The sequence below is a fragment of the Hordeum vulgare genome, chromosome 3H (genome assembly GCF_904849725.1).
Source record: "Hordeum vulgare subsp. vulgare chromosome 3H, MorexV3_pseudomolecules_assembly, whole genome shotgun sequence".
Lineage (NCBI taxonomy): Eukaryota > Viridiplantae > Streptophyta > Magnoliopsida > Poales > Poaceae > Hordeum > Hordeum vulgare.
Window position 1 is genome coordinate 386,382,009 of NC_058520.1, and position 16,538 is coordinate 386,398,546.

Sequence of the window (16,538 nt, forward strand, 5' to 3'; positions counted from 1 at the left end):
GTTTTGAATTTAGGAGCCTGTAGAAATTTGAATCATTAGAATCAGAGCTCAGCCTCGGGGGTTATCTTGCGCCCGGGCGATAGATAGGCCTTCGGGCCGGCCCACTGGCTTGGCTTGGCCAGCCACGGCCACGCAGGAGACGCCTTGCGCGAAATGCGCCTTCCGCGCGGGGAGACGGCCTTTCACCGAGGCGCGGTCACTTAAGTGGCGCGGCCCACCTAGCGGCCTCGCCAACCAGCTGACGAGCGGGCCCGCTGGCCGTCTTCAACCTCTCGCTCGACCAGGGAGGAATAGAGGAGGTCGACCCCGCTAGCTGCGGGTGCCCCTTTCGGTGGCTCCAGCCGCGCCTGGCTGCGCAGGCCTGCGGCGCCCTCGGCGCGAGATGCCGCATCCTGCCAGGAGCCATATCCCCACCGGGGAGCCCGTGCGGGAGGAGGGCTTCGGCCGCAGCGATAGTCGGCGACGCCGGCCACGGGAGCTCACACCCATGCCGCCGTAGGATAACAGGTAGTGCGGGGAGGGCTCCCAGGCACCGGGGAATGCCGGAAAGGCTTCAAGAGAGCTGGGGAGGGCCCAGCTAGGCTCGGACATGCGCCGAGGCCGACGACAGATTCTGCCATTGCCGCGCTTGCCTAGAGGAAGAGGGCTAAGGAGGCTCCCGGGTGCTTCGGGAAGAGATAGAGAGAGGAGCATGAGGCAGCAAAAGCTTGGGGAAAGGGATAGATGGAGGGGGAGCTACAGGGAGAGCTCCCGGAGCTCCGAGGGCAGGGAGAAAAACACAGCCCCTGGGAAAGCTTGGTTTCTTCTAGGCATTGGGATGGGTTGGACTAGTCAAGGGGAGCGTCCTGGCGCGCTGGGGCATGCTTCCAAGGAGGGACCCGAGCTGCAGAAGGAGAAGAGGATGCAGAGCACCAATACTGCAGGCTGCCAGCGTGGTCACCATGGGCACTAGTGTCCACAGGGCTGCTAGGACCAGTCAAACTTGTCCAACACGTAGGGCACACATGCAGGAAAGAGACTCCGGAGTTTGGCAACTAGTGAAGGTGGTTCAAATAGGTTTGGACTCAGGTTAAGTTTGCAGTAGCAAACTTGGGGCTGGCATAAGTGGTTTCCAGAGGGGAAACCTCGGGGAGAAACCATGTCCTCGAGCATTAGGTATGGAAGGATTACACTGATACGTCTCTGTCGTATCTACTTTTCCGAAGTCTTTTGCCCTTGTTTTGGACTCTAATTTGCATGATTTGAATGGAACTAACCCGGACTGACGCTGTTTTCAGCAGAATTTCCATGGTGTTATTTTTGGGCAGAAATAAAAGTTCTCGAAATGTCCTAAAAATTTACGGAGAATTTTTGTGGAATAAAAGAAAAATACCTGCGCAAAGATCCACCGCAGGAGGCGTGCCAGTGGGCCACAAGCCCACAGGCCGCGGCCACCCCCTCGCCGCGCCGTGAGGGCTTGTGGGGCCCACGTGGCACCACCGCCCCCAAACTCAGCTCTATATCTTCCGTCTCGCCCGGAAAAAAATCAAAGAGAAGGTTTCATCGCGTTTTACGATACGAAGGCGCCGCCACCTCCTGTTCTTCATCTGGAGGGCAGATCTGGAGTCCGTTCGGGGCTCCGGAGAGGGGAAATCGTCGCCATCGTCATCATCAACCTTCCTCCATCGACAATTCCATGATGCTCTTCATCGTTTGTGAGTAATCTCATCATAGGCTTGCTGGACGGTGATGAGTTGGATGAGATCTATCATGTAATCGAGTTAGTTTTTGACGGGGATTGATCCCTAGTATCCACTATGTTCTAGATTGATGTTGCTACTACTTGGCTATGCTTAATGCTTGTCACTAGGGCCCGAGTGCCATGATTTCAGATCTGAACCTATTATGTTATCGCCAATATATGTGTGTTTTAGATCCTATCTTGCAAGTTGTAGTCACCTACTATGTGTTATGACCCGGCAACCCCGGAGTGACAATAGCTGGAACCACTCCCGGAGATGACCATAGTATGAGGAGTTCATCTATTCCCCAAGTGTTATGCATTGGTCCGGTTCTTTATTAAAAGGAGAACCTTAATATCCCGTAGTTTCCATTAGGACCCCGCTGCCACAGGAGGGATGGACAATAGATGTCATGCAAGTTCTTTTCCCTAAGCACTTATGACTACATACGGAATACATGCCTACATTAGATTGACGAACGGGAGCTAGTTACATATCTCTCCGTGTCATAGCTGTTACATGATGAATCACATCCGTCACACTCATCTATCACCGATCCACTGCCTATGAGTCTTTTACTACTGGTCCTCGCTATGTTACTTTGTCTAGGCTTGTCCCTTGCTACAAAAGGGATTGGGCCACTTTGCTACTACTGTTGCTACTGCTGTTACTCTGCTGCTGCTGCTACTGTTGTTCCTTGCTACTTCACTGTTACTTGTTGCAAGATTCTTTTCCGACACCCGTGTCGGGGAAAGAATAGTTACTCGCCCACGTGCAACTTACTGGCGCCATTGATACAATAGTTAGGAATAGTCTGCCGTCAACAGATCGTTCCTGGCACCGTTGCTATCATATTACTTTGCTACTGATACTTTTCTTGTAGACACTAATCTTTCAGGTGTGGTTGAATCTGACAAACTCAGCTACTAATACTTGAGAATATTCTTTTGCTTCCCTTTTGGCGAACCAACAAATTTGGGTTGAATACTCTACCCTTGAAAACTGTTGCGATCCCCTACACTTGTCGGTTATCAAGACCTTTTTCTGGTGCCGTTGTCGGGGAAGCACAACTATATTCTCTGACTCACTTGGTATTTACGTCTGCTGGTCACTATGAAGAATCCGAAAGATCCAAGAACTGAAATCTTGCCTTCCACTACGAGGACAGGTAAGGAAGTGCCATCTAGCTCTACACTTGATTCACCTTCAGTTATGAGTAAGTTTGCGACATCGCCTCCTGCTAGAAATCTTGATATGTCGCATGTGCTTGATGATGCTATTTTTGCTGCCCATGATGCTTATGATGATGCTATGCTTGATACTATGCGTGATGATGCTATGCTGGATAATATGCCTGATGATGCTATGCTTGATACTATGCCTGATGATGCTATGCTTCATACTATGCCTGATGATGCTATGCTTGATACTGCTTTGCCACTAGGTGCATTCCTTGATGCGCAACTTGCTAGAGTGGCTGCTAGATGTAATGATACTTCTGAAACTGCTGATACTATTGAAGTAGAACCTGCTACTATGCCTGAATTGCCTGTTATGCCTGATACGCGCTATGTTATGGAGGGAGAGATAGCTCAGGATTTTCTTGTGTGTAAGGATAGCTATGATGTTGAGAAACTACTGCGCAAGTGGAAAGAAAAATCTCTAAACGCTAGGATGAAATACGACCCGAAGTTTGCCACTTCGCCTATCTTTGTGACCAATAAGGATTATGAATTCTCTGTCGACCCTGAGTTAATCACTCTGGTCGAATCTGATCCTTTTCACGGTTATGAGTCTGAAATGGTTGTAGCCCATCTTACCAAACTGCACAATATAGCCACCCTATTCACTAGTGAGGAAAAGATCCGCCACTACTACATGCTCAAGCTGTTTCCTTTCTTGCTAAAGGATGATGCTAAGACCTGGTTCACTTCTCTTGCTCCTGGTTGTGTGCGTAGACCCCAGGATATGGTCTACTACTTCTCTGAAAAATATTTCCGTGCCCATAAGAAGCAAGCTGCCTTGCAGGAAATATACAACTTTGCTCAAGCTAAGGAAGAGAGTCTCCCACAAGCTTGGGGGAGGCTTATCCAGCTACTGAATGCTTTGCCTGATCACCCTCTTGAGAAGAATGAAATACTTGATATCTTCTATAATGGACTTACTGATGCTTCCAAAGACCACCTAGATAGTTGTGCCGGTAGTGTTTTTAGGGAACGAACCGTAGAACAAGCTGAGATTCTACTGAATAACATCTTGTGCAATGAGAATGCTTGGACTATTCCCGAACCACCTCCTAAGACAACTCCGAAGAAAAGAGGTATTCTATTCCTCAGTCCTAAAGATATGCAAGAAGCCAAGAAATCTATGCGAGAGAAAGGCATTAAATCTGAAGATGTCAAAAATCTACCACCTATCGAAGAGATCCATGGTCTCGATAACCCGATACAGGTAGTAGAAGTAAATTCTTTGCGTAGGTTTGATGAGAGTGATATTCCTTTTGATAAACCTGCTAGCCTATGCATGGATGAATTTGATAACTTCGTTGCCAAACAATAGAGTTTCAATGATTTTGTTAGCAAACAATTGGAACAGAATGCTCGTATGCTTAGTCATTTAAGTGCTTGTGTGGACAGAAATGTCAATGATCTTAAACTTCTGAGTAAACATGCCTCTATGGTTACTACTCAGGTAGAGCAAGTACTTAAAGCTCAGAATGACTTGCTCAATGAGTTGAACGACAATTCTGTCAGAGTCGTCACTAGAGGCGGTAGAATGACCCAGGAACCTTTGTATCCTGAGGGTCATCCGAAGAGAGTTGAACAAGATTCTCAAGGAGTTAGCACTGATGCACCTAGTCATCCTAGAAAGAAGAAGAAAGATGATAGGAACCTGCACGCTAGTAACCCCATTGCTGCTACACCTGAGAGTCCAAACGATGTCTCCGTCTCTGATGCTGAAACACAATCTGGTGAATGAACATGAGCCTAATGATGATATCAATAGTGATGTTCATGTTGATTCTCAACCTAGCAATGATAAGGATGTGGAGACTGAACCTAGTGTTGATCTTGATAACCCACAGCCTAAGACTAAGAGATACGGTAAGAATGACTTCACTGCTAGGAAGCATGGTAAAGAAAGGGAACCATGGGTTCAGAAACCTATGCCCTTTCCTCCCAAACCATCCAAGAAAAAGGATGATGAGGATTTTGAGCGATTCGTTGAAATGATCAGACATGTCTTTCTGCAAATGCGTTTGACGGATATGCTCAAGATGTCTCCGTATGCTAAGTACATGAAAGATATTGTGACTAATAAGAGGAGGATACCTGAGGTTGAGATTTCCACCATGCTCGCTAATTATACCTTCAAGGGTGGAACTCCCAAGAAACTAGGTGATCCCGGTGTGCCCACTATACCTTGCTCCATTAAAGGAAACTACGTTAAAACTGCGTTGTGTGATCTTGGAGACGGTGTTAGTGTTATGCGTCTCTCTCTTTATCATAGGCTTGAACTGGATAAGTTGACACCCACTGAAATCTCTCTGCAAATGACCGACAAATCAACTGCTTTCCCTATCGGCATTTGGGAGGATGTGCCTGTTGTGGTTGCTAACGTCACTATCTTAACAGACTTTGTTATCTTGGATATTCCCGAGGATGATGCCATGGTTGTCATCCTCGGAAGACCCTTTTTAAACACCGCAGAGGCTGTTATAGATTGCAACAAAGGCAATGTCACTTTCCATGTCAACGGTAATGAGCATACAGTGCACTTTCCGAAGAAACAATATCGAGTACATTGCATCAATGCTATCGAAAAGACTTCATTGATTCTTATTGGGAGCTTTGAATGCCCTATTCCTCGTGTCAAGATGAAGTATGATTTTCTTGTTGGGGAGATACACATCCCCATTGAGGTAACCTAGTGACTATTCTAAAATTCTCGGTTCTCTTTTGCGATTCGAGAAAGTTTTGTCGAGGGGATTTGATCAACCCCATTGATGGATTTCTTTCGATGACCATGAGATGGATGAATCAAGGAGTCACAAACCTCTGTTCCAAGCTTTCACCTTCGGTTGCTTAGAAGAAAAATGATAGATTTAGTTTAGTTTTCCCTGTTTTCTGTTTAATGTCTGGTAGAAAAGTACCCCGAAAATAAAAGTTCTCCGAACGTCCTGAAAATCAAGTATGATTTTTCTGGAATTTTTGAAAAATTCTGAGACGCAGAGCTTGTTTGGGGGCTGCACGAGTGGGCCACAAGCCCTTGAGGCGCGGGCACCCCCCTGGCCGCGCCACACAGGCTTGTGGGGCCCACAGACACCCCCTCCACTCATTCTTGCTCTCATCTGGTTCTCCTACCTCCAGAAAAAATCGTTTCACAGCCTAAACCCATGTTCTTGCGCCTCTTGCTGGGATTTCTGATCTGTTTTCTCAAATCACCGTTGTCCGAACTGTTTTGGGGAAATTACTCCTTGGTAAGTGACTCCTCCATTGGTCCAATTAGTTTTTGCTCTAGTGCCTTATACTAGCGTATTTTTGCTGCTTTGGCGACCATGTTCTTGAGCTTTGCATGCTAATTTTAGCTGGTCCCAAGTAGTTTTGATGCGTAATATGGTCTCTAGGCACTTGTGGGAGTAGTTGCTACTAGTTTAGTTGAGCCTCGTTCACTTTTCCTTTGGGTCAATGAAAATTTCGGAAAAGGAAGATGTTCAGGAGAAACTTTCAAGGTGGTTCCTCAAGCAAGAGAGGTCCCCGTCTTGCGATTCGGGAGCCTAATCCTTACCAACCAAGGGACGCGCAGGTACAACCATGTGAATGGCCTTCTGATGAATTTATGATTGAGGCAGGTTTCGAAGATGAGTTTGATGCACTTGTTCACAACGTCGGACTCGAAGAATTCATCTTCGATAAATGTTAACAGTATGTTGTTCTCGCTGCCTCTTTTGTTCGTAGATTCAAATTTTCAGCTGGCCGTGAGCCATCGGTACTATTTGATCTCTATGATAAATCTTATACCATGGATTTAGAGGATTTCAATTGAATTTGCAAAATACCTATTTGGGGTAGCCTCAACGATCCTCCTAAATCTTCAGTTAGAGATTTTTGCTCTGGTATTACGGTTGGAGAAGCTAGAGACATTACGCAAGCTACCATGGGGAGTATTCATTTTCCTGGCTTGCATTACTTTGCCCTCTTCATAGGCAGATGCATTAATGGCAAGATTGGGCATTGTCACCTTTGCGCACCCGACCTAAGTATCCTTAAGAGCGAAGTGACAGGTGACAAAAGCTTCAACATGGGAGCTATTATAGCAAGGAGGCTAAATAAGAATGCTATTGAAGGGGATTTCTTTGGTGGGATCTATGCCACTCGCATAGCAAATTTTCTTGGAGTACCCATCCACGAAGGAGATCCCCCGCTCCATACAGCTTTCCTTGACCGCGTCGCTTTGACACGTTACCAGTTCCTTGAGAGGGATGATGAATCCCTCCTATACCATTTGATATTTAACCGACAGCGTGTTTTCCTTATTACCCTTCCCGCTCCTGCCTTCTTTGACTTTCAGGTAAAACGGAGATATTACATAACCAGAGGAGAGGCAGAGGAGTATGAGAGGGAGTGAAAGGCTGCTCGTCTCTGTGAGGCAGCTATTCAGGCAGTGGCGACAACGCTCCCGTATAACCCCCATTATGATTTTGGGTTTCGCGATGACCATCCTTGGGAGTAGACCAACTTAGGCCAAAGGCCTAAGCTTGGGGGAGTACGTGTTCTCACCAACTTTACATTCTTGCTTATGCTTTCACTTTGTTAGCCGGTGTTCACACTTTGCCATTGTATCATCCATGCTAGTTTATTTTCTTTTTCTCGTTTTCTTTTCGTGTGTGTGTCTAGTTTGAGAAAAACCAAAAAGATTTTCTTTTTCTTCTTTTGCTTATTGGGAGCTTTCCCGTGTAAATAGTTTTCTTTTTCTTTGGGTCAAGGTAGAAGATATTGGTTACAATGTTTAGTGGCTCTTGCATGCATACCTGTTTAGCTTTCAAAGAGCCATATTACTTTGTCTTCTCCTTTGTGTTTGCCTGCAGATTCTAGCTTTAGTACAACGCACGAGCACTCTTATTATTGTTCACATCATTCGGTCGTGCAAGTGAAAGGCAATAATGACGATATATGATGAAGTGACTGAGCCTGGAAAAGCTGGTATGAACTCGATCTATTTTGTTTTTGTAAATATGACCAGCTCACTGTTCCTAGTTCAGCTTTGTTGTGAGAGAAACATGTTTGCAATGACAACTTAGAGATCATAGTTGCTTATGCCATGCTTACTTAGCTAGGAGCTTATAATGGTCTGTCTTGGTTGCCCACCTGAATGTTGAGATGACTATGATGTAGTATGATAGGATGGTATCCTCCTTTGAATGATTCAAGTGGCTTGACTTGGCGCATGTTCACACATTTAGTTGAAACAAAATCAACATAGCCTCTATGATGTTCATGTTCATGGTGATTTATGTCCTACTCATGCTTGCACTCAATGCTAGTTAATCTCAATGCATTTCGATGACTGTTGTCGCTCTCTAGTTGGTCGCTTCCCAGTCTTTTGCTAGCCTTCACTTGTACTAAGTGGGAATACTGCTTGTGCATCCACTCCATAAACCCAAAGTTGTGCCATATGAGTCCACCATACCTACCTATGTGCGGTATCTACCTGCCATTCCAAGTAAATTTGCATGTGCCACTCTCTAAACCTTCAAGAAATAATCTGTTTTGCATGACCGAGCCGCTCATGTGGTGACAGGGGGCTATTGGTATCTTACATGCTAGGCATGTTATCCTCGATATGTGTTTATTCACTATCATTCACGAGAAAGGGGCCGGTAATTGGGATTCTGAGTTCCATGCTCAAATTGAAAAGATAATTGCAAACAAAACTCCCCCAGGATTGTTGTTGGTATGGACGGTACCCAAGGATTTGGCTAGCCGTGGAGTGTGATTGATTGGTGGTGGGCGAGTCAAGACTTTACTTTTCTGTTTGGGAACCGCCTATAGCATGTGTAGCGTGGAAGATGTTGAGAACTCTTAGTCATTGCGTTGACAATGAAAGCATGCCACCAAAAATTATTATCTTTGTTTTAAAAGCTTGAGCTCTGGCACCTCTGCAAATCAATGATTCCCTCTGCAAAGGGCCTGTCTATTTATGTTCCTGTTGAGTCATCCTCCTCTTATAAAAGCACCAATTAGAGAGCACTTCTGTCATTTTTATGCTTTGCTTTTAACTGTGTTGAGTATGACTGTGACTGGATCTTCATTGCCTTGAATTACAATGTTTAGTCAGCCCTTGGTCTTTGAAGGTGCTCTGCATTTATATTTTGTGGTCTCAGAAAGAGCTACCGAAATACCATCTACTCGTACTGCTTCATGTTGTTTTGATTGAAGTGTTGACATTTGAGGCTTATTATTATTTGCTCGCCAGTTGATTATGCCGTTGATATGAGTTTACCGTGAGACCTAGATGTCATTTGCTTATGTGGTTTGCTTGTGATCTTGCTGAAATTCTGGTTATGAGTTAGACATAGTTGCAACAACAAGATCAAACAGATTTCTTCAAAGTTTTTCTTTTGTCTCTTTCAGTTTGTCAACTGAATTTCTTGAGGACAAGCAAGGCTTTAAGCTTGGGGGAGTTGATACGTCTCCGTCGTATCTACTTTTCCGAACTCTTTTGCCCTTGTTTTGGACTCTAATTTGCATGATTTGAATGGAACTAACCCAGACTGACGCTATTTTCAGCAGAATTGCCATGGTGTTGTTTTTGTGCAGAAATAAAAGTTCTCAGAATGTCCTGAAAATTTACGGAGAATTTTTCTGGAATAAAAGAAAAATACCTACGCAAAGATCCACCAGAGGAGGCGTGCCAGTGGGCCACAAGCCCACAGGCCGCGGCCACCCCCTGGCCGCGCCGTGAGGGCTTGTGGGGGCCCACATGGCACCACTGCCCCCAAACTCAGCTCTATATCTTCCGTCTCGCCCGGAAAAAATTAGAGAGAAGGTTTCATCCCGTTTTATGATACGGAGGCGCCGCCACCTCCTGTTTTTCATCTGGAGGGCAGATCTGGAGTCCGTTCGGGGCTCCGGAGAGGGGAAATCGTCGCCATCATCATCATCAACCTTCCTCCATCGACAATTCCATGATGCTCTTCATCGTTTGTGAGTAATCTCATCGTAGGCTTGTTGGACGGTGATGAGTTGGATGAGATCTATCATGTAATCGAGTTAGTTTTTGATAGGGATTGATCCCTAGTATCCACTATGTTCTAGATTGATGTTGCTACTACTTGGCTATGCTTAATGCTTGTCACTAGGGCCCGAGTGCCATGATTTCAGATCTGAACCTATTATATGTGTTTTGACCTGGCAACCCCGGAGTGACAATAGCCGGAATCACTCCCGGAGATGACCATAGTATGAGGAGTTCATGTATTCACCAAGTGTTAATGCGTTGGCCCGGTTCTTTATTAAAAGGAGAACCTTAATATCCTTTAGTTTCCATTAGGACCCCGCTGCCACGGGAGGGATGGACAATAGATGTCATGCATGTTCTTTTCCCTAAGCACGTATGACTACATATGGAATACATGCCTACATTAGATTGACGAACGGGAGCTAGTTACATATGTCTCCGTGTTATAGCTGTTACATGATGAATCACATCCGTCACACTCATCCATCACCGATCCACTGCCTACGAGTCTTTTACTACTGGTCCTCGCTACGTTACTTTGTCTAGGCTTGTCCCTTGCTACAAAAGGGATTGGGCCACTTTGGTACTACTGTTGCTACTGCTGTTACTCTGCTGCTGCTGCTACTGCTGTTCCTTGCTACTTCGTTGTTACTTGTTGCAAGATCCTTTTCCGACACCGTTGTCGGGGAAAGAATAGTTACTCGCCCACGTGCAACTTACTGGCGCCATTGATACAACAGTTAGGAATTGTCTGCCGTCAACAGATCGTTTCTGGCACCGTTGCTATCATACTACTTTGCTACTGATACTTTGCTTGTAGACACTAATCTTTCAAGTGTGGTTGAATCTGACAAACTCAGCCGCTAATACTTGAGAATATTCTTTTGCTTCACTTTTGGTGAACCAACAAATTTGGGTTGAATACTCTACCCTCGAAAACTATTGTGATCCCCTACTTGTGGGTTATCATACACTACTACAAAGTTTCAGCTCAAGCAAGGAAGTGTAGCTAGTACTTGCTGTACAAAGCTATATTTCAGCCACAATTCAACTTGAGGATGTGCTGCTCATTTTCTCCACATGAGCATGCCATCTCTTGGCTTTAAACAATGCTTTGGGATGCTAGGAACCCTCTCGCAAGAGGTGGGGGCTTTGACTTAAACAGAAGTGGGGCAAGAGGGGTAAAAAGGATGGTTTCAAGGGTAAAATGAGGAGTAGCTACATGGAGCCTCTCTCCAATAATTGACCAGTGGCCATGGAAATGTTACTGGAGGTAAAATGTAACTATATGAAGCTGTGGTAGAAAGTTGAGCTCAAGGGTTAAAGTGGAAAGGGCCAAAGTAGCAAATAAAGTGAATGCACACAAGGTGTTTGATGAGTGGCAGAGCAATCAGATGGACTTCACTGGACATGAAACTTAACAGGATCAAATAATAGATGAAAATAAGCTTGGACACCAAATTTGGGATTTATTGGAGAAGGTTTCCAATGTAGACTTGGAAAACCCATGAAATGGGCAGAAATGGCTTTCTGCTTACAACTCCATTCAAATCAATTCTCACAAATTACATATTTGGTGTGGGGGATTATTTGAGCATTAAGGCATGCACAAAAAGTTTGGGGTCAATTGGAGAAACTTTATAATGTAAAGTTTCCCAAAGTCAGAAATCAACAAAGAGGGTTGTGAGGGGCTTGGGAGAAGTTCTTCTACTCTCCTTGATGCACCACTTGGTGTGGATGTATTATTGGAGCATCAGAACTAGTCCACCAAATTTGAGCACATTTGGAGATACTTGACAATGAAGAGTTGCTCAAATTTGAATCTGAACAGATAGGGTTTTAGAATAATTAGGGGAGTCAAATCAACTTGGATTGAGATGAAACTTGGCAAGATCATCAAACATACCATAGATGACATGCTGGAATTTTACTAGAACTTATTAATAATATTGCTTATAGAAATATTTCAAAAGCTTGAAATAGGCAGGAAGGGTTTTGGAGGGGTTTGCCCAATATTTTGAACATGACCATGTGTTGAAACTCATATATATGGAATAAATATATCCACTGAGTTTCCCTAAATTTTCTTAAATATTTTGAAAGGAATAAAAATAACTTTCCTTCATAAGAGACCATTTCTGGCCTCACAGAAAGGCATTTAAATAAAATAATAAAATAACTCTTAAAATAATAATATTGTGGTTTTTGGAAGACATTTTGATAATAGGTTTTAAATAAAATAATTGGTGCAAAATAAATTCACTAATTGGAGGACTTGTAGTACAAATCTCATCTCACGGGTTTGAAAGTTTAATTCAAAGAAATGCTTTTTGGTGAAAATAATATTTGGTAAAAATAGATACTGGTCCTAAACACATGGCATGATCATTAGGCAGGAGAACATGGGATAAGGAGGTGAGTTGGAGAATAGCAAGAATTATTGGGGAGAAACCACATGCATACAAGCAAGCAGGCAACAATAGTCACTTCAAGCATCACATACATTCACAATTTTTTTAATTGGCCCTAATTTTTGAAATAAGTTAATTAGTCAGGAAATATAAACACAGGGTGTTACAACATTACAAGTGATGTTATTCACCATCTCTTTGGTTTTCCTCAAGGTGATTGTACCCCTCCTAGGCCTTCATCGGATGGATTTGATGATGTTGTTATGACGATAAAGGCCAAACTTGGCAATAAGATGAGTGATGATATCAAGACAAAGGACCTGCGGAATATCCTCAAGGATCTTGTGAAGGATGACAAGAATGATGATTTGGCTCTCAAGGTGTTTTACCTGATTCTTTTCATGAAGGTTGTTATTCCTGATACGTCTACACAGGTTTCCAGGGAGGCAACAATGGCTGAGAGTCTTGTCTTTGAGGATATGGCCCAAATGGACTATTGCTAGTTGCTTGTAGATGATCTTAAAAGGGCTTTTATTAGGTATCAACAAGGGACTACCGGGGAAACATTGTTACAGGCTGTGGCATTGCTCTACTTCTTATGTATCTGGACTTCCTTATCCATGGCAAGAAGTCTGTTGTTGATTTGGGAACTCGTCGCGTCAATTTCAAGGACCAGGCGAAGCTACGTGAGCTTGCTTCTGCTGACTTGGTTAAGAAGGGTGATGATCACCCAGCCAACTCGGTTTTTGGGAATCTGCCTATGAGTCTTATTATGCATTATTATTTCCCTGTGTAGTATAATATAAACTTCTGATATTATGTTCAGCTTTCTTTTTCGCCCCTTCATTATTTTGTGACCCATTTTACTTTTATTTTTGTGTAGTGGAAGACACATGCTGAAGTTGTGTTCTTTGTGCATATTGAACGACCTGTTCTTACCATGCCCCGTGTGAGCGGTCTTGCAAGTGAAGGTGTCCCCAAAGTTGAATCCTCCGAGGACGTTCACAATGGTGCTCCCCATGAAGTACGTGGAGGTTCTTCTGCCCATATGAATGCTTCAGCTGGCATTTCTTCACAGTCGGCGAAGGGTTTCTTCGATGCTACCACTGTTTCCCTTGGTTGGATCGATGGTCTTCTAAGCACTATTTGTGGGGAGATTGTCCATGTTCCAACGAAGGTTGAGCATCTTAGTCGTGTTGATGGTATTCTACCACCCGGTCGTGGTTTTGATGCGGAGTCTTTGAAAGAGGCATTGTCAACTCAGGCTGAATATTTTTCTCAGATTCGTGAGAGTTTGGTCCACCTCTGTACCAGCTTAGGAATGTTCAAGCAGTTGGAGGATGCTCGTTGCAAGCCTTTTGAAGATGAGGCTAGTGTTGTTATCAGTCACATGGAAAGGCCTGATTTTGTTGATTTGGGTCATGGCAGAGAGAACGAAGATCGTGTTGGAGAGGTTAGTTTTATTTATATGGATTGTTCTTTGATTTAATGTTTGGTGTTACTGTCCAGTTTTTAGTGCTTTTAATATGTGGCCTTCTTGTTTTCATGTGTTTGAACTTCTTTTGTTAAGTGTTAGTTTTCATATGTGACTTTCTTTGTTTTCATTATTTGAGATTCTTCCTTGAGAAGTTAGTATTAATAGCCGACCTTATATATGTCGGCAGGATAACACTGGGTAGGCTAAAGGAGACGATACAACATTTCAATAAACATCGAGGGAATTGCCCGATACGCAATATCCCGCGAATCAACAAAGACAATCGAAGGAGTAAATACAGAAGACCGTCCGGCTAGAACCTGCCCGACTGCAGCCTGCTGGCTGGAACCTGTTGGCTCGTGGGTGCCGAGTACAGCCTGCCGGCTGGAGCGTGCTAGCTGCCGGCTGCTGGCTGCCGAGTGCAGCCTGCCGACTCGAACCCGTCCGACTGGAACCTATTGGCTGCCAGCTGCTGGCTCCCGACTGCCGCCCGTCCGACTGGAGCCCATCTGGGTGCACCTTGCCGGCTGGAGATCTGATCGGCTGGAACATGTCCGACTCAAACCCATCCCGGTGGAGACTGTCCGAGTGGAAACCCGTCCGGGGCGTCATAGAGTATATGGAAGAATTGTAAACAATGGAGTTTGAGTATGACCCACAGGAAATAGAATCTATAATCAGTATGAAGAAGTCTAGGAAGAAGAAGAGAAAGTACACCAGGAAGAGCCAAATCTCTAAACAGAAGGACGTGATTTATATTACATGTTTCAAGTGCATAGGTCACGATGCCAATATGTGCCCAGGACCTCAAGATCCCATCGAGCAAACGCAACCACAAGGAAGCCCCAAGAATTGTGGGAAGTCATTGCTTTTCATTGCAAGGAAGCAGAACATTAAGCTAATAAATGTCCAAACAATAAGAAAACTAGAACTAAGTAGTTGAGATTTTGATAATGGCAATAAGTGTAACAGGGAGCACTCTTGTTTTCATGAGGTTATGTAGTTGAATTATGTAACGGAAGTCTTAGATATTTTAATGAGTTCACGAATCCATAAAAACTTATTGTGTCATGATTTCTTATGTTGAATTGTATGAGTTGTTACTCTATAAACAAAGATATCTAACCAGTTTTGAGAATATGAGAAAATGTGGTCTATACATGCATTTGTACATTTCATTCTAAGTGTGGTAGTAATCGGTAAAACCACGGGAACCGTGGAAAAGAATGTACAATTCATGCAAAGGAGTCTGGAGAAATGAATACATATGAGAGTAATGTTGGACCATATCATACTACATGGATGCATGCATTTGTTATAAGTACTTTTGAATTTGAGGAGTGATTAAGGATGTTATAAAGGATTGGATATGAAAAGAATATGGTTTATGGATGAAACAATACCTTTAATGGTAAACAGACCAATGGAAAGGAAAATCTATACATAGAGTGGAGTCTGTACCAAAAGTAAGTCTCATAATTATTTTTATAAGATGGTTACCCAAGAGTATGATGGGATGAAATACTATCGGATTTAAAGAAGGTGCAATGTTGGAATATGGAACACTAGTAACTCAAAGGATGAGTTAAAGTTGTATAAGTGTTGAAGTGGGCCTACAACCCAGAGACCCCAGGAATTAATAATGATCAATCTCTACCTTGATGAAGGAAGAAATTTGGAAGAAGTTGCGATTAGATCAGCAAACATTTATTGCAAGGATACGACAACCCGAGAGTTGTGAAGAAATGATAGATGTTTTGTTCATCTTGCAGACAAAGGATTTATCTAAACTTCGTTCGTGGACAAGAGATTTTTTGCAATTGTTGTGAGGATTGTGGGTGTCAAAACGGGCAGATCTCGAGTAGGGGGTCCGAACTGTGGATCTTGGGTCGACGGGTAACAGTAGACAAAGAAGACGGTGTTTACTAGGTTCGAGCCCCCTTGATGGAGGTAAAACCATATGTCCTACTCTTGTTTATATTGATTGTGGAATATCAAGTACAGAGTTGATCTATCTGGAGATCAAATTTTGTAGTCTAAGGAAGTGAGACTAGCTCACTTGGCTAGTGGAGTAGATGTACAACCCAGCCACCCAGGTTCAAGTCCCCAGGGACGCGAATTTGGGTTCTTATTAGTTCAAAACAAAACTCGCCGTGAGGGATTTCCCGTACAGTTTTCCTTCAAAAAATTGTTGTGGTCTAAACCCTAGGAGTAATGAACTTAACTTGTCCTATGACCTAAAACCCTCCAATTTATATAGGTACCGGGGGTGCTAGGTTTACACAACATCGGTTACAATTAGGAAGGAAATAGTCCGACTATCACAAGATCATGGGGTGAGCGCCAAGTCTTCGGAAGAGTCCGTCTTGAATACAACATCACTTTATTTATCCGGAGTCCAATAATGACAATAGGACAATCTAGGAGTTATGTCCGTAGAAAGAACTAAATGGCCCGAGGAGCCCTTAGTCCCGGACTTCCTCAGTAGCCCCCAATGCCATAGTCTTGATCGATCATCTTGACGTGTTCACAATTTTTGGCTTGCAGGGCGAGTTCTTCATCCCTATGTTCGGCAGAGTCTAGTCCGACTTGCGCCACATTCGTGATTGTCGAAGCATTCCCTAGCCCACAAAATTAATATTTCTTCCACAGGTTTGGTCGCACCCCTCGATTCCCATGCCCAAATAA